This window comes from Macaca mulatta, chromosome 3 (genome assembly GCF_049350105.2).
Source record: "Macaca mulatta isolate MMU2019108-1 chromosome 3, T2T-MMU8v2.0, whole genome shotgun sequence".
Lineage (NCBI taxonomy): Eukaryota > Metazoa > Chordata > Mammalia > Primates > Cercopithecidae > Macaca > Macaca mulatta.
In genome coordinates this window covers 29,739,905-29,765,056 of record NC_133408.1, presented here as the reverse complement: position 1 = coordinate 29,765,056, position 25,152 = coordinate 29,739,905, and the positions used below count along the sequence as shown (strand labels likewise).

General features: G+C 37.7%; 1 protein-coding gene and 1 non-coding gene across 2 annotated transcripts in view; both read left to right on the top strand.

The window, feature by feature from the left end:
- Nucleotides 1-25,152, top strand: part of LOC144340135 (uncharacterized) — a 229,611-nt gene that overhangs the window by 147,530 nt on the left and 56,929 nt on the right. The gene's annotated exons all lie outside the window — the stretch shown is intronic.
- Nucleotides 1,299-1,405, top strand: LOC114677322 (U6 spliceosomal RNA). The gene has a single exon (XR_003728588.2). It is a non-coding gene; the product is annotated as a U6 spliceosomal RNA (small nuclear RNA).

The window sequence follows — 25,152 nt, the reverse complement described above, 5'->3', positions numbered from 1 at the left end:
TATGTCTTTAAAAATTTTAAGAAAGGCCAGGTACAGTGGCTTGTGCATGTAATCTCAGCACTTTGGGAGGCTGAGGCAGGGGGACTGCTTGAGCCTAGGAGTTTGAGACCAGCATGGGCAACATAGGGAGACCTCATCTCTAGCCAGGCACATGGTGGTGCACACCTGTGGTCCCAGCTACTCAGAAGGCTGAGTTGGGAGGATCATTTGCATCTGGGAGGTCAATGCTGCAGTGAGCCATGATTGTCCTACTGCATTCCAGCCTGGGTGACAGAGCAATATTATGTCTTAAAAAAAAAAAAAAAAAAAGAAAGATACAAACCCACAAATCCAAGGAGGATGACCAATATAGCAAGATGATTACAAGGAAAACTGTTTTTAGGCACTTCACGGTCAAAATGCTGATAACCACAGGTTTACAGAAAATTTTCAAAGTATTCAGAAAAATAAGACACTTTACATATAGGGTTACCGTGATAAGGATGATGGCTGTCTTTTCATCTGAAATAATGAATGCCAGAAGATAATGGAAAAACATCTTTTAACTGCTGAATGAGTTAACAACAACAAAAAAAAGAAATCCTTAAAAATAAAGAAAAATTGAGTTTAGGATAAATGAAACCCATGCTAATATACTGCCAATAGAACTGCCCTACAGAAAAATTCTAAAGTAATCTTTTCAGGTTGAGGAGAAATGATAGCAGATATAAACTTGAACCTAGAGGAGAAGGGATTATATGCATCTGGAAATAGTCAACATGTAGGGGGCATAAATAATTATGTTTTTAAAATGTTCTTATTTTTTATTTAAGAAAATTGATTATTTAAAACAAGGTATTTATCTATTTTCTCACTGCTATAAAGATACTACCCAAGACTGGGTAATTTATGAAGAAAAGAAGTTTAAGTGACTCACAGTCCTGCATGGCTGGGGAGGCCTCAGAAAACTTACAATCATGGCGGAAGGCGAAAGGGAAGCAGGGACATCTGACATGGCAGCAGGAGAGAAAGACAGCAGGGGAAACTGCCACTTTTAAACCGTCAGATCTTGTGAGAACTCCCTCACTATCATGAAAACAGCTTGGAAAAAATTGCCCCCATGATCCAATCACCTCCCACCAGATCCCTCCCTTGACACATGGGGATTACAATTTGAGATGAGATTTGGGTGGGGACACAGAGCCAAAACATATCAAGCAATAATAAAATAGTGTAAGATTTACATACTGAAGTAAAATATTTGACCACAGTGCCACAGATAATGCAAAGTAAATAATGGAATTGTAAATAATCTTCACATGCTCGCTTCAGCAGCACATATACTAAAACTGGAATGATACAGAGAAGATTAGCATGGCCCCTGCACAAGGATGACACGCAAATTTGTGAAGCGTTCCGTATTTTTTCAACAAAATTGATAGACCATTAGCAAGACTAATAAAGAAGAAAAGAGAGAAGAATAAAGATGAGAAGAGAGAAGAATCAAATAGATGCAGTAAAAAATGATAAAGGGGATATCACCACCAACCCCACAGAAATACAAACTACCATCAGAGAATACTATAAACACCTCTATGCAAATAAAATAGAAAACCTAGAAGAAATGGATAATTTCCTGGACACTTACACTCTTCCAAGACTAAACCAGGAAGAAGTTGAATCCCTGAATAGACCAATAGCAGGCTCTGAAATTGAGGCAATAATTAATAGCCTACCAACCAAAAAAGTCCAGGACCAGACGGATTCACAGCCGAATTCTACAAGAGGTACAAGGAGGATCTGGTACCATTCCTTCTGAAGTGATTCCAATCAGTAGAAAAAGAGGGAATCCTCCCTAACTCGTTTTATGAGGCCAACATCATCCTAATACCAAAGCCTGGCAGAGACACAACAAAAGAAGAGAATTTTAGACCAATATCCCTGATGAACATCGATGCAAAAATCCTCAATAAAATACTGGCAAACCAAATCCAGCAGCACATCAATAAGCTTATCCACCATGATCAAGTAGGCTTCATCCCTGGGATGCAAGGCATGCAAGGCATGCAAGGCTGGTTCAGCATACGCAAATCAATAAACGTAATCCAGCATAGAAACAGAACCAAAGACAAAAACCACATGATTATCTCAATAGATGCATAAAAGACCTTTGACAAAATTCTACAGCCCTTCATGCTAAAAACTCTCAATAAATTCGGTATTGATGGAACGTATCTCAAAATAATAAGAGCTATTTATGACAAACACACAGCCAATATCATACAGAATGGGAAAAACTGGAAGCATTCCCTTTGAAAACTGGCACAAGGCAGGGATGCCCTCTCTCACCACTCCTATTCAACATAGTGTTGGAAGTTCTGGCTAGGGCAATCAGACAAGAGAAAGAAATAAAGTGTATTCAGTTAGGAAAAGGGGAAGTCAAATTGTCCCTGTTTGCAGATGACATGTTTGTCTATTTAGAAAATCCCATCGTCTCAGCTCAAAATCTCCTTAAGCTGATAAGCACCTTCAGCAAAGTCTCAGGATACAAACTCAATGTGCAAAAATCACAAGCATTCTTATACACCAGTAACAGACAGACAGAGATCCAAATCATGAATGAACTCCCATTCACAATAGCTTCAAAGAGAATAAAATACTTAGGAATCCAACTTACAAGGGATGTAAAGGACCTCTTCAAGGAGAACTACAAACCACTGCTCAGTGAAATAAAAGAGGACACAAATAAATGGAAGAACATTCCATGCTCATGGATAGGAAGAACCAATATTGTGAAAATGGCCATACTGCCCAAGGTAATTTATAGATTCAATGCCATCCCCATTAAGCTACCAATGACTTTCTTCACAGAATTGGAAAAAACTGCTTTAAAGTTCATATGGAACCAAAAAAGACCCCGCATTGCCAAGTTAATCCTAAGCCAAAAGAACAAAGCTGGAGGCATCATGCTACCTGACTTTATACTACAAGTCTACAGTAACCAAAACAGCATGGTACTGGTACCAAAACAGAGAAATAGACCAATGGAACAGAACAGAGTCCTCAGAAATAATACCACACATCTACAGCCGTCTGATCTTTGACAAAACTGACAAAAACAAGAAATGGGGAAAGGATTCCTTATTTAATAAATGGTGCTGGGAAAATTGGTTAGCCATAAGTAGAAAGCTGAAACTGGATCCTTTCCTTACTCCTTATACGAGAATTAATTCAAGATGGATTAGAGACTTAAATGTTAGACCTAAAACCATAAAAACCGTAGAAGAAAACCTAGGCAATACCATTCAGGACATAGGCATGGGCAAGGACTTCATGACTAAAACACCAAAAGCAATGGCAACAAAAGCCAAAATTGACAAATGGGATCTAATTAAACTAAAGAGCTTCTGCACAGCAAAAGAAACTACCATCAGAGTGAACAGGCAACCTACAGAATGGGAGAAAATTTTTGCAATCTACTCATCTGACAAAGGGCTAATATCCAGAACCTATAAAGAACTCAATCAAATTTACAAGAAAAAAACAACCCCATCAAAAAGTGGGCAAAGGATATGAACAGACATTTCTCAAAAGAAGACATTTATACAGCCAATGGACACATGAAAAAATGCTCATCTTCACTCACCATCAGAGAAATGCAAATCAAAACCACAATGAGATACCATCTCACACCAGTTAGAATGGCAATCATTAAAAAGTCAGGAAACAACAGGTGCTGGAGAGGATGTGGAGAAATAAGAACACTTTTACACTGTTGGTGGGACTGTAAACTAGTTCAACCATTGTGGAAAACAGTGTGGTGATTCCTTGAGGATCTAGAACGAGAAATACCATTTGACCCAGCCATCCCATTAATGGGTATATACTCAAAGGATTATAAATCATGCTGCTCTAAAGACACATGCACACATATGTTTATTGCGGCACTATTCACAATAGCAAAGACTTGGAATCAACCCAAATGTCCATCAGTGACAGACTGGATTAAGAAAATGTGGCACATATACACCATGGAATACTATGCAGCCATAAAAAGGATGAGTTCGTGTCCTTTGTAGGGACATGGATGCAGCTGGAAACCATTCTTAGCAAACTATCACAAGAACAGAAAACCAAACACCGCATGTTCTCACTCATTGGTGGGAATTGAACAATGAAAGCACTTGGACACAGGAAGGGGAACATCACACACCAGGGCCTATTGTGGGGAGGGGGGAGGGGGAAGGGACAGCATTAGGAGATATACCTAATGGAAATGATGAGTTAATGGGTAGAGCACACCAACATGGCACATGTATACATATGTAACAAACCTGCCGTTGTGCACATGTACCCTAGAACTTAAAGTATAATAATGATAATAAAATAATATTCACTAAGTGTATAATATTAACTCAAAGCAGACTGTGGTAAGTTAAGGATGTATATTATAATCCCTAGAGCAAGAATTAGAATGTATAAATTAGCAAAGCTGGAAATTCAGTTGAAGCCTGGTGTAATGTTGCATGCCTGTAGTCCTAGCTACTCAGGAGGCTGAGGCAAGAGTATTGCCCAAGTCCAGGAGTTAGAGACTACAGTGAGCCATGATTGTGCCATTGCACTCCAGCCTGGGTGACAGAATGAGATTCTGTCTCTAAAAAAATAGAAAAGAAAATAATACCATATAAATGTAATTGAGAAAATAAAATACTATAAAAACTCAATACTCAAACCAAAACAAGAGAGGAAATGAGTACAAAATGTAAGAAATACAATGAGCAAGAAAATCAAATTGCAAATGGTAGGCTAAAACCTGACTACATAAATAATTACATTAAAGTAATGGATTCAAACCTGAAATTATAATACAGAGACAGAGAATTAAACAAAGTAAGGCCACACTATAAACTATTTAAATATAAAGACTGGTCTGGGTACGGTGGCTCACGCCTGTAATCCCAGCACTTTGGGACGCTGAGGTGAAAGGATCATGAGGTCAGGAGTCCAAGACCAGCCTGACCAACATGGTGAAACCTTGTCTCTACTAAAAATACAAAAATTAGCCGGGTGTGGTGGTGTGTGCCTGTAATCCTAGCTACTCAGGAGGCTGAGGCAGGTGAATCACTTGAATCCGGGAGGCGGAGGTTGCAGTGAGCTGAAATTGTGCTACTGCACTCCAGCCTGGGCGACAGAGGGAGACTCTGCATCGAAAAAAAAAAATATATATATATATTATATATATATATATATGTATGTATGAAGACTAAGAAGTTGAAATTAAGGATGAAAACAGACTCAACATTTAAACATTAAGCAATAAAAAAATTTGTGTTGTGGTCATAATATCAGAAAAAGTAGATTTTAAGACAAGGAGCATTACAAGAGATAATGAGTGATATTTTGCAATAAGTGGTTAATTTATTGGGAAAGCATAAGAGTCTTAAGTATATATAAGAAAACCTCAAAATACATGATGCAAGAGCTGTCAGAACTAAAGGAAAGAAGAGATGAACCCAAGAACATAGTTGCAAATTTTAATATCCTTGTGATGGTTAATTTTATGTATAAGCTTGACTGGGCCACTAGATATTCAGATATCTAGTTAAACATTATTTCTGGGTGTGTCTGTGAGTGTTTCTGGAAGAGATTAGCATTTAAATCAGTGAATTGAGTAAAGAAGGTTGCCCTCTTCAATGTGGGTGGGCAACCAATCTGTTGACGGCCTAACTAGAACAAAGAGACAGAGGAAGGGAGAATTTGTTCTCTCTGCCTGACTGAGCTTGGACATCAGTCTTCTCCTGCCTTGGACTGTGTTTATACCATCTGTGCAGCTGGTCCTCAAGCCTTTGGACTTGGACTGGAACTTGAACTATTGGTTCTGTTGTTTCTCAGGCTTCAGTCTCAGGCTGGAACTACACCACCAGCTTTCCTGAGTCTGCAGCTTGCAGATACGTATTGCAAGACACATATTACAGCTCAGCCTCCATAATTCATAAGCCAATTCCTCCAATTACTCATAATTCTCTCTCTCTACATATATATATTTATATATAAAAATTTAAAATATATAATATATAATTTTTACATTATATATTTATATTTTAAATTAAATCACATATTTTATATCATAATCTATAATTTTTATATAATATATAATATTTTAAAAAGTATTTATAATCTGGGTCTGTTTAGGCTACTGTCATAAACCTTTACTACCATAAACTGGACAGCTTATAGACAACAGGAATTTATTTCTCACAGTTCTGGAGGCTGGAAAGTCCAAGATCAAGGCACAGGCAGAGTCAGTGTCTGGTGAGAGCCTGTCCATTAAGGTGTTCTAAGCAAAAGAGCATTCTTTTCTAAGAAATTTTTAGCGTACAATGTTGACCAGCTGAATAAAATTCAGCCACCTTAAAAACGATTATAATTTCTTTTTTCACTGAAGTAATCTTACCTGCCTGAAGTCATGGGATTAAATATTATCCTGGAGATTCATCTCATGATGGCAGGTGGCTTTAAGTGAATGATTAAACGGCTATTCTTAATCTCCTATTGTCCACTTCTGAAGAAGTTTTCTTAAGAAAAACCCTGACTTACTTCTTTAGTAGGGGTTGTGCTATTATTGTCATAGATGTAAATGCTGTACAATTGTTCTATTCCTTTCTCTTGAAATTACAACCTGACTTTAAGCTCTGCTGTTTTATTACCTTTTTTTCCTCTTGGAAACACCTTAAATCTTCAGGAGAGTCCTAGGAATATTCAATTAAAACTCTGCATAATGACTCTTTAGGCAGTCACCGGGGGAGTACTAATGCAGAAACCATGAGAACAGCTTATCTTAGAGTTGTCAAATATACCTGAAAATCATATAATGAGTGGATTGATATTGCACGTAAGACTGAGAGTAACGGGAATTTTGATTTGCCCTCAGAAACGATGTGCTTTAGGGAAAAAATTGCTTGCTTTTTGGGAATAGACTTTTATAAAAACCTGAAGTGTTGTGAAGCAAGTCAGGGGATTTGGGTTCCAGGGCTTGCACGCTCACTTAGTAATTCTATGATTAGATATCTTCAGTCCTTTATTTGCCAATAGTTTGTGAGGCTGTTTTGAGGATTAAACAAGGATGTCTCAGAAAAGAGCTTCAGAAATATATTAAAGCCCATCTATCTATTTGTTTGACTGAATGCCTTTGATCCTGGAGGAAAAAGTTTTGAGGAGTTCATATAACGTCCAGGGAGTCTTTTCATATGTTCTATGGGGATTGCAGGCTAGGAGTAATGAGTCAAAAGAGAAGCATCTCCATCTGATATAGTTTGAATATTTGTCTGCATCCAAATCTCATGTTGAGATGTCATCCCCAGTGTTGGAGATGGGGCCCGGTGGGCAGTGTTTGGATCATGGGGGTGGGTCCTTCATGAATAATTTGGGTCATCTCCTTGGTGATAAGTGAACTCTTGCTCTGAATTCACATGAGATCTAGTCTTTTAAAAATGTGTGACACTGGCTGGGCTCAGTGGCTCAAGCCTGTAATCCCAGCACTTTGGGAGGCCGAGATGAGTGGATCACGAGGTCAGGAGATCGAGACCATCCTGGCTAACATGGTGAAACCTTATCTTTACTAAAATATACAAAAAACTAGCTGGACGAGGTGGCGGGTGCCTGTAGTCCCAGCTACTCAGGAGGCTGAGGCAGGAGAATGGCATGAACCCAGGAGGCAGAGCTTGCAGTGAGCCGAGATCCGGCCACTGCACTCCAGCCTGGGCAACAGAGCGAGACTCCGTGTCAAAAAAAGAAAACAAAAACAAAAACAAAAAAAATGTGTGACACCTCCCCTCACTCTGTCTCTCATGCTGCTTCTCCTGCCATGACACGCCTGCTCCACCTTTACCTTATGCCATGATTGAAAGCCTCCTGAGGCGTCTCCAGAAGCAGATGCTAGCACTATGCTTCCTGCACAGCCTGCAGAACTTGTGAGCTAATTAAACCTCTTTTCTTATAAATTACCTAGTCTCAGATATTTCTTCATAGCAATACAAGAACAACCTAATATACCATCCTTCCAATCTTTATATCAGTTTCTTAGTCTGTTTGGGCTGGCATAACAAAAATATCAAAGACGAGATGGCTTATAAGCAACTTAAATTTATTTATCACAGTTCTGCAGGCTGCGAAGTCCAAGATCAAGGCACCAGCATATTCAGTGTCTGGTGAGGGCCCACTTCTGGTACCTTAGAGAACTATCTTCTCACTGTGTTTTCATATGGCAGAGGGGCCAGAAAATTATCTGGGGTTTCTTTTATGAGTACACTAATCCCATTCAAGAGGGCTGTGTCCTTATGACCTTAACTCCTCAAAGGCCTCATCCCAAATATATCACACTGGGGATTAGGTTTCAACATATGAATTAAATCAGATAGTTGATAATTGCCCTGGATTTTTCTCTCTGATTCGCCAACTCTATCTAATAAATCATTATGCTCTATCAACCGTGCCTCTTGGATATCTCTGGAGTCTACTTGAAAGGCTCCACCTTGACCACCACCACCATGTTTAAGTCATAAGCATGTACCATATCTAGTTTCATGTCAGTCTATTCTTCAGTTTCAGAATGATTTTAATAAAATAAACATTGGATTATATACCTTTTTTACTTAAAATCTTTTGATGCTCCCTCCATCAAGATAGAGTTTAAACTTCATACTCTTCTTACGTGTTTCCTGATCTTGCTCTTGCTTCCTTTGTATCTTCATCTCTATTTTCCTCCATGTTTTGTGCATCAGGCAGTAGGAAACCACACAGGGTACGTTGTTATAATGTTATGAAGAAAATCCATTGTGATAGGACTGTGAATAGTAGAAATTGGAGGTCTTTTTTTTTTTACCTTTTCTATATAAGTCTTTTGTATTGCTCATATTCTGTAAACCAGAATCTTTATCTTCTGTTCAATAACCACAAAGCGCTAAAGGGTCCAAGCTATTAAAAGAGATGATGGTGCAAGAAATAGAGACAAAGTCCACATTATAAGAATAACAAAATATAAAATAATAAAATATAAAAATAATACAAATAATCTCTTAGTGCAAATTAGTTCTCAAATCTAATCAAATAAAACTTAAGAGATTTCGGGACCTAAATATTGTTTGTGAAGAAAGTGTTTGGGACTTGGGAATGTCTGTTTGACCTTACCTTTTAGGTAGCATTTTTTTTCTTTATAAATACGCCTCAGAACTGGAACTTCAAAAAATATTGATTTAAACTTTTTCTTCAGAGGGAAATGTCTTCATCAATTAGTACAGATTGTTATTGATGTTTCCAAGAAATTTTACAACTTTTTTTTTGGCAGTATACTCCACAGTCTCAACATCAAGGCCAAGAGTTTTTTTCTTATGCCTAACCAAGCCCTCCCTCCCTCTTTCTAATTTTAGTACATTTCCTCTCATCATTTCCTTGGTCAAGATGAAGAATAATTTGGTTTGTTTTTTTTACTCACTATAACATTTGTTATTAAATTTCCTCATGGGCTTTTCTTCTCCAGAGGAAGTGATCCCAGTGCCTTTATTCTTTTCTCCAAATGATAGTTTTTTATTTTTCTCATTATATTTTATGTTTTTTGCCTTTCTGTATCCCCTCTTAAATTTCTTCACATTCATGTCAACTGCAGAGACAAACACTGGGCGCAGTATTCTATTAAGGTCAGACCATTGCCAAAAAAGAAGTGGAAGGTTGTTTCCTAGCTCTTGGCAAGTGACACTACTGTTAATATATCCTGGTATTATACTACTTCTCCCAACCCCCTTCCAATAACATTATCTTCAAAAGCATTTGTTCGATGTCTGTGTGCAGAGCCAGCTTTTAGATGCATCAAAAGAAATTCAGATGGTCATCTGTTTCCATCAGACACTTGGTAGGAATAGGCATCCAGTGTTGAAAGCCAGAGGGATGCAAAGAAGGAAGATGATTGTAAAACCAAAGTTAAAATTTTCTCAGTGGAATTTAGTAAGAAGGCAGGAGTCTAAGATGCTAGTTTTGTCTAAAATGGCTGGAAATAAATACCAGGAGAGAGAAGTGCAACAAAGGCAGGTTTACTTTGCAACAAGCCTTTGATAATAGAATTCAGTTCATTCTCTGTATAGAGAGGAAATGTACATGGTATTTCAATGCAAACTTGATGGCCCTTTCTTGGTCCAGAGTGGTTCAGTGTATTCCTTTGTTTTGTTGCAAGATTGGGGGACTCAGCCTGATTTCTTTGTCTTCTCTGGCTGACACTACTCTGTCCCATGGATATTCTTCCTCCCCTTAGGACTCTTCAGCTTGCTCTTTCTTTTTTGCCTCTAAAGACAAAACTACACAATCTCCTTCTATGTAAAGGATATAATCACCCCCACTAGAAGGAAATAAGGAAAAAGGGAGATTTTTGAAAAAGGAGGAGGAAGGTACATAGTTCACAAAAAGTGGTCCCTGAGATGAACGAACTATATGCTACAAAATATTTCTGCCCCCAGCTTCAGTCCTGGGTGTCAAGTATTCTAAACCTATTGAATCTTTCTGCCTGTGCTCTTAGAAGTAATCAAGGACAGGTCATGGAATAAAAATAACACAGTAATGAATCTGGTCCCTAATATCTCTGAGGCTTCCCAATCAAGTTTACTCTGTCCACTAAGTTTTTGGTATTTTAATTTCCTCAGTATTTCTCAATGTCTATTGTGAGTATATAGTTTGATATTGTGAGGACATAGTTTAAGGAACTCTGTCTTCTAAATTAACAAGGCATTTGGGATCCAGAAAAGATCCGGAAATTCTATACTCTGACTTTTGATGAAAATCTTGGATTCTGATCATCGATATTAACTTGAGAAAAATTCTCATTTTCCAAATACATATGAAATAAATAAAAAAAGAAATGGGCAGAGAATGCTCATAGGCTGTAACGTTTATTACAAGCAAGAAAAACAACTAGTGTTACAAAGAATACATTTAACTTGCCCCTAGGAAATTAATCTTATTTTCCTTTTTTACTTTCCAAAAGTTCACAGACTGAGTCAGTTGGCATTTATATTTGTAATTTAGAGAAAGTAGGTCTTCTCATGAAAAAGAGAAAATTATTTTCCTGCATTTCCATACTTAAGACAGTTTGGATGTTACTTTAAAATGTTAGTTTAAATTTAAAAGGTGATTCAATGTTCTAACAAATACACCCAGTGTAATTATATTTATAATTTTCAGGAAATTAAAATGTAATTACTGCCCTTATGAAGATATTAGTTTCTGTGCTGTGAAATATTATCTAAAACGTCAGTGGCATCAGTACTGATGTGGGCATTGGTGAACAGTGCGGGGGTGATAGAAGAGCAGATGATTATGAGATGAAGAGTTGATGGAGAAGCCTGTCCTGTGTTGGATGATGTAGCTGGGTATAATGTATGTATTTGCCCCTCAACATGCCTCAGGGATACACTAGGCTTCTCCATGATACAGCAAACAAGGGGTTAATGCCTAGAAACAGGGTCTTTCTAAGACCCTGAACACCAGGAGCACTACTGGTATCCAAGCTTATTGGATTCAGCATATTTTGGGCAAGTTGACAGAAATTCAGCTGGCCTGAATTTTCTTGTGTAAAAGTTGAGAATAATTATTAAATAAATATTCGAGTTTCTCAGCCACTATGATTTATTAAGTCCTTCAGTTAAGAGTATGTTGGATGATACATTAAATGACTCCTCAAACACCAATATGCCTAGCATGCAATGCTGCTTTCAAGGCTCTATTGAGTGCCCTGGCCAAGTTCAGTAACATGTCCCTGATTTTCAGATCTGAGGAAGATTTTTTCAGTTCTCATCTTAACTTTCCAGAGACATTTGATATGATTGGCTGCTCCTTGTTTTGAAACCTTTCTTGGCATTCCAGAAGCCAAGTTTTTGTCTCTTTGCTCACCAACTGTCATTCCTGTCTCCTTCACCAGATTCTCTTATTCTGTTATCTCCTCAAATTTGGTGTTTTTCAGAATCTGTTCTTGGTCTTTTCCTTTTCTTACAGGATAATGGACTATTATCTGTTTCCATGATTTTAACCCATTCCTACACATTGATGGCTCCCCGGTCATTCTCTCTTCTCCAGGAGTCTCTTGATCAACATTCCTCAATTCCCTGTTCAGTCCCCCAAACCTGAAAGCTTTTCTCTACATGCCTCCCACATTCAATTAGTCTTCAAAAAATAATACTTGTTTTTATTTCTCAGGTTTGTACTCTGCTGTGTTTACTTCTCACCGGAGTTAGTTCATGTCTTCATCTTTTTTTTATGTTTTACTTTCTTTATTATTTCAATAACTCAACTACATTATGTTTGCTTCTTGGTCTCTCTCTAAGACATACAAAGACGTGCCTTTGTCATCCCCTATATTCCTAGTGCGTAATAGTATCTGCTACATAGTAGGTATTCTATAAATGCTTACTGACTAAACAGTACACTGTATCTGGATGTTCCTTCTTTGGGGAACATTGTTTTACCTCTCTCCCTATGCATAAGACTTCAGTGTTGCTGTAGCCTGTTCTCTTACCACTTCTTTATACCTGAGAATTAAACTCATAACTGTTGAAGTGTCAGTTGCCCATATGCATATCAGTTCAGCTAGTGCTACCTAAAAGCAAGTTTGGCCCGCAGTGAGCATCTTGTTGTAAATGATCAGTTTTGAAAGGTTCCTCTGGGAATCTAATTAATCTCTGTGAGTAGGGACATCTTGCACTGCTGCTTTCCAAGAAGCTGCCAGATGGCTCACAGAAAAGTTTCATTATTTAAAATCTTTACAGAAGCATCCAGGGAAAATGTTGTGGGCAAATATTCAAACCAGATAAGTAAGTGAAGCAGTGGCTAGGGGAAGGATATAATTTAACTTACCTATCCCCAGCTGAGGCTTACCTGCTTCTAAGCATAGAGAAGTCTGATTTACTGACTCATTCCAGTTCCTGAATGGTGATTGTTAATCCCTAAGAGCCATCTCCACTGAGCAGGCTGCAAACAAATCCTTTAACAAAACCTTTAACAAAACCTTTAAAAGATGTCTTAGAGATGGGATTAAATTGCTAATATGATTTTTGTTAATGAAAGACTAATGTGGTAACAAGACTTTGTGGTAACAAAGTGGCTCTCAAATATGAACAAGCTTTGGGTGATAAATGCTTAGTACAAGAGAGGTTACGAAAAGAATGGACAACAGTGAATGGGCTTATTTGGAGAAGAAAGGGTCTAGTATTTGCTCCCCTGAGGTTTTCACTGTTTCTTCTTCAGTCTTTAATGTGACCACATCAAAAGGGCTTGAGATGTTAGAAATAATTGGAAGCAAGACAAATTCAATTCCATGAACAGAAGTTTCTAAGAATTTTCCTTGTCCTAGGTAGATCAAACTACACCAGTAAATTCAAGTTCTTCCAGACATGCAGCTGGATTACACCACAGGTCGGTGGCTAAATGTTTAGGGACCTATTTTCAAGGGTGTGGGAAAGCAGGAATACTTGCATTTCTTTATACTTTTCTCAAACCTATGGGATCAAGACCATTTATCCTCTTAAAGATGTAACCTAAACTTATCCTGAAAGCTCTGGATGATGCATTTTGGAGCATATAAATAGCTAAATAGCTTATTTTTTTTCCTTGATAAATTGGACCATTGTCTAATATGAAGCATTGAGGGTGGAATCAATGCTATTTCATTGTGCTAGATGAGGGGTCAGGTTTTAAGTATACACATTTTTGGTCTGAAAGACAGTTTTATCATGAGCTGAAGGTAGATTTGGGCAGTGATTCTGAAACATGGATTCTCTTGAGTTCTTTTCCAGGAGTCTGATACAGATGGACAAGCTGACCCCGAGGATGTGTCTGTGCTGTCTGGGGTGGGGTGGCTCCCTGGCCATCTGTGAGTAATTACACATAATATCTATACCTGGGAACAAGGAGTTATTTTATTACCAGATGTGACCATTAAAAAGATACTTTCAAAAATACTGGTGGGAAGCCAGCAAGCTTATAAAGTGATATTCTTTTCCCTAAAATATAAAAAGCTTTGAGAAAATAAATTATCACAAATATAGTGGGTGGTTAATACATCTAGTGAGAACTGTTGTTAAGAGGTAACACTTCCTTCATGGAAAGGTAGTTAAGTAATTCTTCCCAAAAGGGTTGACAGTGAAAAGAGTTTTCTTCATTCATTCTCTTATTCCAGCTGGATACACCAGAGATTCCATTCTAGCCATCCATGGGTGTTCACTTCATAGAACATCTCCCAAATTGAGTTAGTTGAAACCCTTCTGATTTTCTGGTAATTACATAGAAAAATGTTAGATTGGGAAAAATGATGCTAGAAGAAGGCACCATCGTAGTTGTATTAGTCCATTTTCATACTGCTCTGAAGAAATACCTGAGACTGGGTGATTTATAAAGAAAAAGACTCACAGTTCCAAATGGCTGGGGAGACCTTAGAATCATGGCTGAAGGTGAAGAAGGGGCAAAGGCACGTCTTACATGGTGGCAGGCAAGATGGTATGTGCAGGGGAACTGCCCCTTATTAAACCATCAGATCTCATGAGACTTATTCACTGTCATGAGAACAGCATGAGGGTAACTGTGCCCACGACTAAATTATCTCCCACTGAGTCCCTACCATGACATGTAGGGATTATGGGAACTATAATTCATTTGGATTTGGATGGGGACATGGCCAAACCATATCACTAATCATTTTTCTGATAATAAAATGACCTTTTTTTTTTTTTTTTTTTCTGTGCCATTGGTTTCTGTATCCTTTTAAAGCTTCTCTCTATTATCTAGCTGAAGGCATGCCATGATTCTCCTCTGTCTCTCTCATATCTCTCATATCCTTGGAATCATTTTACCCATTTATGACCCTTTACATTAATGATCACAGAAAAGCACAAGAAAAATAAAAGGATTTGGCTAAAATGAATTCACTTTATATTTAATCTTTTAATGGCTTTTTTTTTCTTCCATCAATAGAAACAACTTGCCAAAAAACACAGTTATGGGAAAATGTATTTAGAGTACATAATCATACCCTATTATTTGTCTTTGACTGTGAAAGTATTTAATCAAGAGACTTGTTAAGTCAGAGATTATACAAATTAACATAACATACATGCTTTGAAATTCCTTCAAGAAAGAAAAGCTAACTTTGAAGCTGAAAGGAAATAAAAAAATTGTCTTTTATGTATCAAATCCATCTTATTTAATGATCAATACATGTGTTTCATATTTTACATGTGAATGACCCACAAAAAGCCATAAAACTTATGTAAGCAGAATAAAAGGAAATTAAAAGTGGAGAAAGAATATTCATAGAATGGATTCATATACATAGAAACAAGCACACAGACACACACACACACACACACGCATGCATGCGTGCACGCACGCACTGAACATGAAAATGCCAAAACCGAGGAGAATTCATTGATTTAAGTTTAAATAATGGAGAAGCCAACAATTTAATTTGGCAGAGGCTTCAGTGGAGGTTACTGTAGCTATGCTGTAAAATACTTTACTTTTTCAGAGTAAGTGGATATATATATTTGTGGGTAGTGTTGCCTTTTACTTAAGAATTGATTTCAGTATATTTCAGTATTTGTTTTAGAAAGGTTTGTTTTGAATCTTTGTTTCTAACAGGTTAAGGATTATTTCCCAGACAAATAATTCCTGGTTTAATGATTCCTGGTTTCCTGAGTATCCATAAACATTGCCAAATTCTCACTTTACTTTGTGATCTAACATAATCAATGTTGACTGTCCATCTGGATGTCTTAGATGACTTGGTTTGCTTGATTTATTTCTGGTTTGCTTGATATATTTTGATCAACTTAACCAGATAGCTGCCAACAGCCATTTTTAATATGTGCCACAGTGCCACAGATGTGTTAGGGCAGCAGCTGCTGGCTTCCCCATGTCCTGTTTAGCACTTTCCTTTGTTGCATGTAGACAAATAAAATAGAAGCCAAGAACATCTGGAAACAATCAGTAAGAACAGTTTGGAAATTTCTGCTTCATTTGGACTTGACATACTTCAGAAAAGACTATTCATGAAATAATTAAATTTACATTTTAATTTCATCTGGAGAGTTCATCTACTTGATAATCTCTTAAACCATTTATTTTTCATTTTCATTGTCATCCTAATTTAACAATAACTGCATTTAAACTTCCCTGCCTCCTCAAATGTAGACATCTGGTCTCCAGTCATAATAGGTTTTTTCCTAAAACTTAGAATGGAGAATCTTATTCCCTACATTATAAGCCTCTAAAGTCTTCCAGTGGTGTGTTGGAAAAATATTCAAGCTCATTAGTTATAAATTCAGAATTCACCATATGCTGGAAACCGTTTGGTCTTACCTCTGTCTCATCTTTTCACAATATATAGTGCAGTCACATTTTTCTATTTCACTATTAGTGCTTTTCCTTTGCTTCCTTCATTCCTTCCATCCTCCCCCTCCTCCTCTTCCTCCTCCTCCTCCTCCTTCTTCATCTTCTTCTTCTTCTTGTTTTAATTTTTATTGATGAAGTATTCAACCTTGAAATGCCACCTCTGCCATGCCCTGCTCCATTACAATAAATTGCTACTTCCATGGGCTTCTGTAAGCACCTGTTTATACTCTTTTAAAGCATTTGTTTTAATTCTTGTTTTATAAATGATTTCACATCACTTTCTTCTGCTAGCTTGAGAGTTTATTGAGCACAGGGTCCACATTTCATTCACCATGGTATCTCAGAGCACGTACAATAATGGTCTGTTTACTAACACAATAAAAGTTAGTAAAGAGGAAAAAGTATGCATGCGTGGATGACCCAGTGTCACCTTGCTTAGAGTTACGTGACCAAGATATTTCAAACTTAAAATTACTTAATTATTCTATTGAATGACAGAGTTATAAATGCCTATCAAGAGAAGCTAAATTAAAAAAAAAAAACAGGAGACTTGTTTTGGCAATAGAAAACTGAGCTGGATGGATTGTGGTTATGATACAACATTCTAATTCCTGTGTTCTTGCATTCATCACTATTGAAATATAATTTCTTAAATATTTTAATATTATATGTCTAATGGAATCCACCTCTGCATATGCAGAGGCATCTGTCAGGCTCAGATTTGATAAGAAATGATGGAGAGATGGCATTCATGTTATCAGACAATATATTTATGATTTGAGCTCAAGAGCCTAATCCTGAATTAAATCTAGGGAATCCCAATGAAGGTTTTGCTTAGTTCTGGCAGTTGTAAACATAGTTTAGAAAAATACAGTTTTTTGTTTCTAACAGATTGTGGATTATTTCCCAGACGAATAATTCCTGGTTTAACGATCAGTTAAAACACAGTTCTAAATTTGGGCTGCAGTAGGTATTACTAAGAGAACAGAAATTTGAAGGGGCATACAAGAAATGGATTGTGAAAGATAGAAAGAAAAATTGTTTGCCTTGCAATCTTTTTTAGAGTTTAAACAGGTTTTTCAGTTGGTCCACCTAGATGGAAATGGATTGAGTCCTCACTTGTCTAGTTCTTATTTCCCAGGTCTCCTGAACTACAGGAAAACATACTAAAAGCATGGATTGTAATCAAGAAGTACAAGGCAGGGTATGAGCCTCTGCACTTGTTGCTTTGCTCAGTTGTTTTCATGCACCTGCAACTACAGAATTGTCTTCCAGGATTTTCCCATCAGATTTTATAGAGTTGGGGTCATTAACTTCATTGGGAGGAGAAAAGGGCTTAAAGTAGGGTGATTCTTTGGGTACTAGTCCCCCTTTTAGTAATTCCCTTGAATAACTTGCCTGGGCCTCTAGTTACTACTGATTTCCATTTGCTTCAGTGTCTGGTGATACAGAAAGCCTCAATGAAATCTTTGCTTTCAAGAGTGATATGATTTATTTTCCTGAGCTGCTGCTTCTTTTTTTTTTTTGAGATGAATCTTGCTCTGTTGCCCAGGTTGGAGTGCAGTGGCGCGATCTTGGCTCCCTGTAACCTCCACATCCAGGTTCAAGCAATTCTCCTGCCTCAGCCTCCTGACTAGCTGGGATTACAGGCACCTGCCACCATGCCTGGCTAATTTTTGTATTTTTAGTAGAGACGGGGTTTCACCATGTTGGCCATGCTGGTCTCGAACTCCGGACCTCTAATGATGTGCCCACCTTGGCCTTCCAAAGTGCTGGGATTATAGGCATGAGTCACTGCACCCGGCCCCTCTGAGCTTCTTTATGGCCATCAGATAATTGTATTTTATTTTAACAATAGTTTTATTTCTCTAATTATTGAGGTATTTATGCCAAAAAATTGGACTTGGACACTGCTAGTATACTGCACTTGTTAATGATACAAGTGAGTCTTCTTTCAGTGACTACGAATCTATCATCTAAAGGAGAATCATATCCTTTTACTTAAAAACACATTCTTTTTCTTTCTGGCATCCCTGTGGTATCCTCTTCTTTATAACAAATCTTAATTCTGGCTTCAGAGTGTTTTTATTTTCAGTTTCTCCCTAAGAGCTTGGTTTTTCTTATGCAAATCGGGACTCTAGATTTACCTCAAGCTCTACGATTTCCTGAACTGAATAAAGCCAGTAGGTTCCACTGTGGTCTTCAAAATGCCTCCTATGTAGTAACGTGTTACCTCAACATGTCTTTACTGCTTGCTCCTGGCAATGTACATCTTCTTTCAACAGGAGATACATGGTTGGGATTTGAGGAAAGGAGGAGTGCAAAAAAGTGCAAGGAGAGTGTACATACTGTCCGTAACTAGGGTCTTGTTTCAAGCAGTCTCTGACAGATTTCTGTTGGTTCAGGGTCAATCAATTAATCAGTCAACAGATTCTTTAAATGTTTGTTGCATACCTACTATGTGCCCAACAATATCCCTTTCCTTAAAGGGCAGAATCATGTCAGGACCAATGCCTGCCTTGTTGCTTGATACATTGGACGGTCACTTAACCGTGTAGTTCAATCTAGGTCCTTTCAGAACCCATGAGTGGAACAATGGTCTCTATTAAAACAATGTTTATCCTGCATCATTGCAGGAGTTGTGCTGAAACACTCCAAATGGTAATGTTAAGCGGCATTCATTGCTAAATTCCTTCATCCTTAGACCATCTGCCCTTTGCCTAGGTCTGTTGAGAACCTGCACATTTTCTCTCAAGCTTTGGCAACTGTGTGTCTTGGGTGGGAGAGAATGATAGAGCCTCCTCCATAGTCAAGCCAACTACCAGGAACCTCTCCACAGTTTTGTCCTGTCAGTTTCCTGTTACTAAAAGCCAGGGGCTTATCCATGTTTCCGATCATGCTTGTTTGGTGTTGCTAGTATGTATTTTTCCAATTATTTACTCTTTTCCATCTGTACCTTGAATGGCTTTGTGTAAAACTCAGAAATACAACACATAGTATTTTCTTGGCACCTGGTTTCCTCCTCTTTTGCATGAAAGTGGCTGGAACTGATGTGCTTGTTTGGAGTTGGTCTCAGTCAAAATAAATTTCTCAGTCTCTGATCAATAAAAAATTATTTTACCTCATTTCCCCCTTTTAATTAGATTCTGCCCTAATGGTTTCTTTTTTTTCAGAAACAAGTTTACTTTTCTTTCACCAAATAAAGTACAAACCTGATAAAGGAAATTTCATGCCTTGTTAGTCTTCTAATTCTGCTTCCCTCTCCCTAGTCTCTAGCACAGTGACAAACACATGGTGGACACCTGACAAACATTTACCAAATGGTAACCAGTGGGATCAATGCAGAGTTCATCTGGAATTTCTCACCATGTAGGGTATTTCTCTTAGTTGGATGGAAAAATCTTTATTTTATTCTTACCGTTGATTCCCCTGAACATGGAACATATGCCATTTCAGAATTCAGTGGTTGTATCACTGAATATCTTTTAACTGTAGAAATCAAAGGGCCCTTGGGAATAAGAATTTCTTTATGCAACAGAGTTAGGGGCTTGCTAGGAATCATCAATGGTTTTCTTGTAACTTTAAGAAAATGATATATTTCAGGAATGTGGACACCTGGGGTAACTGCTAAAGTTCCTTTTAAGAATATCAATTTATTATTTTACTCAACATGACTAAATGAAGCTGTTGCTCACCCAAATTCTTCCAATTTATGAGTTGAGAGCATAAATAAATTGCTTCAAATGCCAAAGTCCTGGGTAATTTTCTTCTCATATTCACTGTATGCTAAATATTCATTGGTGAGTTTTCTAAGGGTCAAAAGCCAAAATAGTTCATTCTGTTGCACCAATTATAGCCATAGAGCATTTTATGTTCATGTAGAAATTAAATGGTAAAGATTCATATTGATATCTTGAATTTTACAATTTATGTTTTTGACACAAGGAGAGAATAAATATATAGAAGAAAAGAGAATCATGTAAGATAAAGAGGAGAATAAATGCTAACATTGTATTATGAATGTCATTTGAAATAACAGGTATCCATATAAAAATGTTATATGAAACAAATTTGTAAGCAGCTAACAGAACTAGTGGCTTTATAGCCTAAATGTGGCATTAAATTTTCATTAGGAAATGAATATTGGGTTATATTACATTTTGAGAAAGTCATATTTTTCTGTTAGTGACAGTGTATACCATTTTTATGAGAAGGTAAAAGTTAGCTATTTAAAGAAAGCAATTATTTTGTGAGCAGTTTGGAATAAGTGTGAAAGTGGCTTGTCCTCTCATTTCTGAATCCTGGAGATACAGTATGGTATTTTAAACAACAGCATGTAGTATAATACCTAAGAGAGTACTTTGAGGCATTACTATGATATTAAATATAGATTATGAGCTTCAATGTCCTAAAGGTGGATATGACTTTAAGGCTTCTTAATATTTTAATACATGGATAATTATTGGGTTCTACTCTTTGGGCCTCAGATAGTAATTTTACTGAGCAGGGGAACCATCTTTCTATTTTCTTCATGTTTTAATGTAGAAGGACATCTGTTAGAGTAACACTCCTGGCCTCTTTCCCACCCATTACTCATTTCAAACCATGAGAAGAAGTATTTCCTGATTGACGGGTGACATCTGGGTGCAGCTTCTCTATTGGATCCTGGGTATTCTCTCTCTTTTCTTTCTCACATTGCCCTGGGCCAATATTAGTGACCAGTGTTGAATCAGTGCATCTGTTCTGTGGTATCAAAATTTTCTTTGGTGGACTTCCTGAAGGATATAGTGTATGTGTTTGGGGGGTGGGTGGTGGGAGTTTGCGGGCAGGGAAGGTAGTAAGCCCTTTGACCACAGAACTGTAGTTACATTTCTTAATCAGCTTACAAAAATAAGGCCACTATTTTGATTTTTATCTGTCTTCACCATCTTATTTCTCAATTTGTTCCAAAATTGACAGGCAAAGAAAGGAGTGTTATATCTTTAATTCTGCCAAACCTCAGCACTTACTATAATAAGGGTGTTTGGGGTACAACCATTCATTCCATGAATGATGTGTGGAATAATGCCTTAACTAAAGAGAATAAGGTTTTTTTTCCTAGAATATTACTCCACCTAGACTGAGACATATCTGCCCAATGGCATTACTGATACTTATCTAGAAGCTTGAGATATTATTACTATGCATTTTTTGTTTTTGTTTTTTGTTTTTTAATTTTTTTTTATTTTAATAGCTTTTTGGTGAACTAGTGGTATTTGGTTGCATGAATAAGTCCTTTAGTGGTGATTTCTGAGATATTGCTACACCCTTCACTCAAGCAGTGTACACTGTACCCAATGTGTAGTCTTTCTTTAATTTTTTTTATTATGCTTTAAATTTTCAGATACATGTGCAGAACATGCAGGTTTGTTACCTAGGTATACACGTGACATGGTTGTTTGCTGCATCCATAAACCCATCATCTACATTAGGTATTTCTCCTAATGCTATCCTTCCCCTAGGCCCCCACCCCACAACAGGCCCTGGTGTGTGATGTTCCCCTCCATGTATCCATGTGTTTTCATTGTTCAACTCCCACTTATGAGTGACAAGATGTGATGTTTGGTTTTCTGGTCCCATGTTAGTTTGCTGAGAATGATGGTTTCCAGCTTCATCCATGTCTCTGCAAAGGACATGAACTCATCCTTTTTTATGGCTGCATAGTATTCCATGGTATATGTTTTCTTTATCCAGTCTATCATTGATGGGCATTTGGGTTGGTTCCAAGTCTTTGCTCTTGTGAACAGTGCTGCAATAAGCATACATGTGCGTGTGTCTTTATAGTAGAATGATTTATAATCCTTTGGGTATATCCCCAGTAATGGGATTGCTAGGTCAAATGGTATTTCTACTTCTAGATCCTTGAGGAATCACCACACTGTCTTCCATGATGGTTGAACTAATTTACACTCCCACCAACAGTGTAAAAGTGTTTCTATTTCTCCACATCTTCTCCAGCATCTGTTGTTTCCTGACTTTTTAATGATCGCCATTCTTACTGGCATGAGATGTTATCTCATTGTGGTTTTGAATTGCATTTCTTTAATGACCAGTGATGATGACCATTTTTTTCATATGTTTGTTGGCCACATAAATGTCTTCTTTTGAGAAGTGTCTGTTCACATCGTTTACCTACTTTTTGATGGTTTTTTTTTTTCTTGTAAATTTGTTTAAGTTCTTTGTAGATTCTGGATATTAAGAAGTTCTGAAATTGAGGCAGTAATTAATAGGCTACCAGCCAAAAAAAAAAAAAAAAAAAAAGCCCAGGACCAGATGGATTCACAGCCGAATTCTACCAGACGTATAGAGAGGAGTTGGTACCATTCCTTCTGAAATGATTCCAAACAATAGAAAAAGAGTGACTCCTCCCTAACTCATTTTAGGAGGCCAGCATCATCCTTATACAAAACCTGGCAGAGACACAACAACAACAAAAGAAAAAAAAAAAGAAAAGAAAATTTTTGGCCAATATTTCTGATGAACATTGATGTGAAAATCCTCAATAAAATACTGGCAAACCAAGTCTAGCAGCTCATCAAAAAGCTTATCCACCACAATCAAGTCGGCTTCATCTGTGGGATGCAAGGCTGGTTCAACAAATGAAGGCTGGTTCTTGCAAATCAAGAAATGTAATCCATCACATAAACAGAACCAGTGACAAAGACCACATGATTATCTCGATAGATGCAGAAAAGGCCTTCAATAAAATTCAACACCCCTTCATGCTAAAAACTCTCAATAAACTAGTTATTGATGGAATGTATCTCAAAATAATAGAGCTATTTATGACAAACCCATATCATAATGAATGGGCAAAAGTTGGAAGCATTCCCTTTGAAAACTGGCACAAAACAAGAATGCCCTCTCTCACCACTCCTCTTCAGCTTAGCATTGGAAGTTCTGGCCAGGGCAATCAGACAAGAGAAAGAAATAAAGGGTATTCAAATAGGAAAAGAGGAAGTCAAATTGTCTCTCTTTGCAGATGACATGATTGTATATTTAGAAAACCCTGACCGGGCGTGGTGGTTCATACCTGTAATCCCAGCACTTTGGGAGGCTGAGGCAGGCAGATCACGAAGTCAGGAGATTGAGACCATCCTGGCTAACCCCGTCTCTACTAAAAATACAAAAAAATTAGCTGAGCATGGTGGCGGGCACCTGTAGTCCCAGCTACTTGGGAGGCTGAGGCAGCAGAATGCGTGAACCCGGGAGGTGGAGCTTGCAGTGAGCTGAGATGGGGCCACTGCATTCCAGCCTGGGTGACAGAGTGAGACGCCATCTCAAAAAAAAAGGAAAAAGAAAAAACCCCATAGTCTCAGCCCAAAATCTCCTTAAGCTGATAAACAACTTCAGCAAAGTCTCAGGATACAAAATCAATGTGCAAAAATCACTAGCATTCCTATATGCCAATAATAGACAAACTGAGGGCCAAATCATGAGTGAACTCCCATTCAAAGTTGCTACAAAGAGAATAAAATACCTAGGTATCCAACTTACAAGGGATATGAAGGATCTCTTCAAGGAGAACTACAAACCACTGCTCAAGGAAATAAGAGAGGTCACAAACAAATGGAAAAACATTTCATGCTCGTGGATAGGAAGAATCAGTATCGTGAAAATGGCCATACTGCCCAAGGTAATTTATAGATTCAATGCTATCCCCATCAAGCTACCACTGACTTTTTTCACAAAATTAGAAAAAAATTACTTTAAATTTCATGTGGAACCAAAAAAGAGCCCATATAGCCAAGACAATCATAAGCAAAAAGAACAAAGCTGGAGGCATCACACTACCTGACTTCAAACTATACTACAATGCTACAGTAACCAAAACAACATGGTACTGGTACCAAAACAGATATATAGACCAATGAAACAGAACAGAGGCCCCAGAAATAACACTACATATCTACAACCATCTGATCTTTGACAAACCTGACAAAAACAAGCAATGGAGAAAGGATTCCTTATTTAACAAATGGTGTTGGGAAAACTGACTAGCCACATGTTGAAAACTGAAACTGGACCCCTTCCTTACACCTTATACAAAAATTAACTCAAGATGGTTAAAGACTTAAATGCAAGACCTAAAACCATAAAAATGCTAGAAGAAAACCTAGGCAATACCATTCATTCCATAGGCATGGGGAAAGACTTCGTGACTAAAACACCAAAAGCAATGGCAACAAAAGTCAAAATTGACAAATGGGATCTAATTAAACTAAAGAGCCCCTGCACAGCAAAAGAAACTATCATCAGAGTGAACAGGCAACCTACAGAATGGGAGAAAATTTTTTCTATCTATGCATTTTCTTTTCTTTTCTTTTCTTTTGAGATGGTGTCTGGCTCTGTCGCCCAGGCTGGAGGGCAGTAGCGCGATCTCGGCTCACTGCAAGCTCCACCTCCCGGGTTCCCGCCATTCTTCTGCCTCAGCCTCCCGAGTAGCTGGGACTACAGGCGCCGCCACCGCGCCCTGCTAATTTTTTGTAATTTTTTTAGTAGGGACGGGGTTTCTCTGTGTTAACCAGGATGGCGTCAATCTCCTGACCTCGTGATCCACCCTCCTCGGCCTCCCAGTGTGCTGGGATTACAGGCGTAAGCCATCGCGTCCAGCCTACTATGCATTTTCCAAGGATTCTGCTCTAAGAAATTCACAGACTTACTAAGTCGCCTTGTTAGGTTAATATCTTTCAGAAAAAAAAAAAAAAAAAA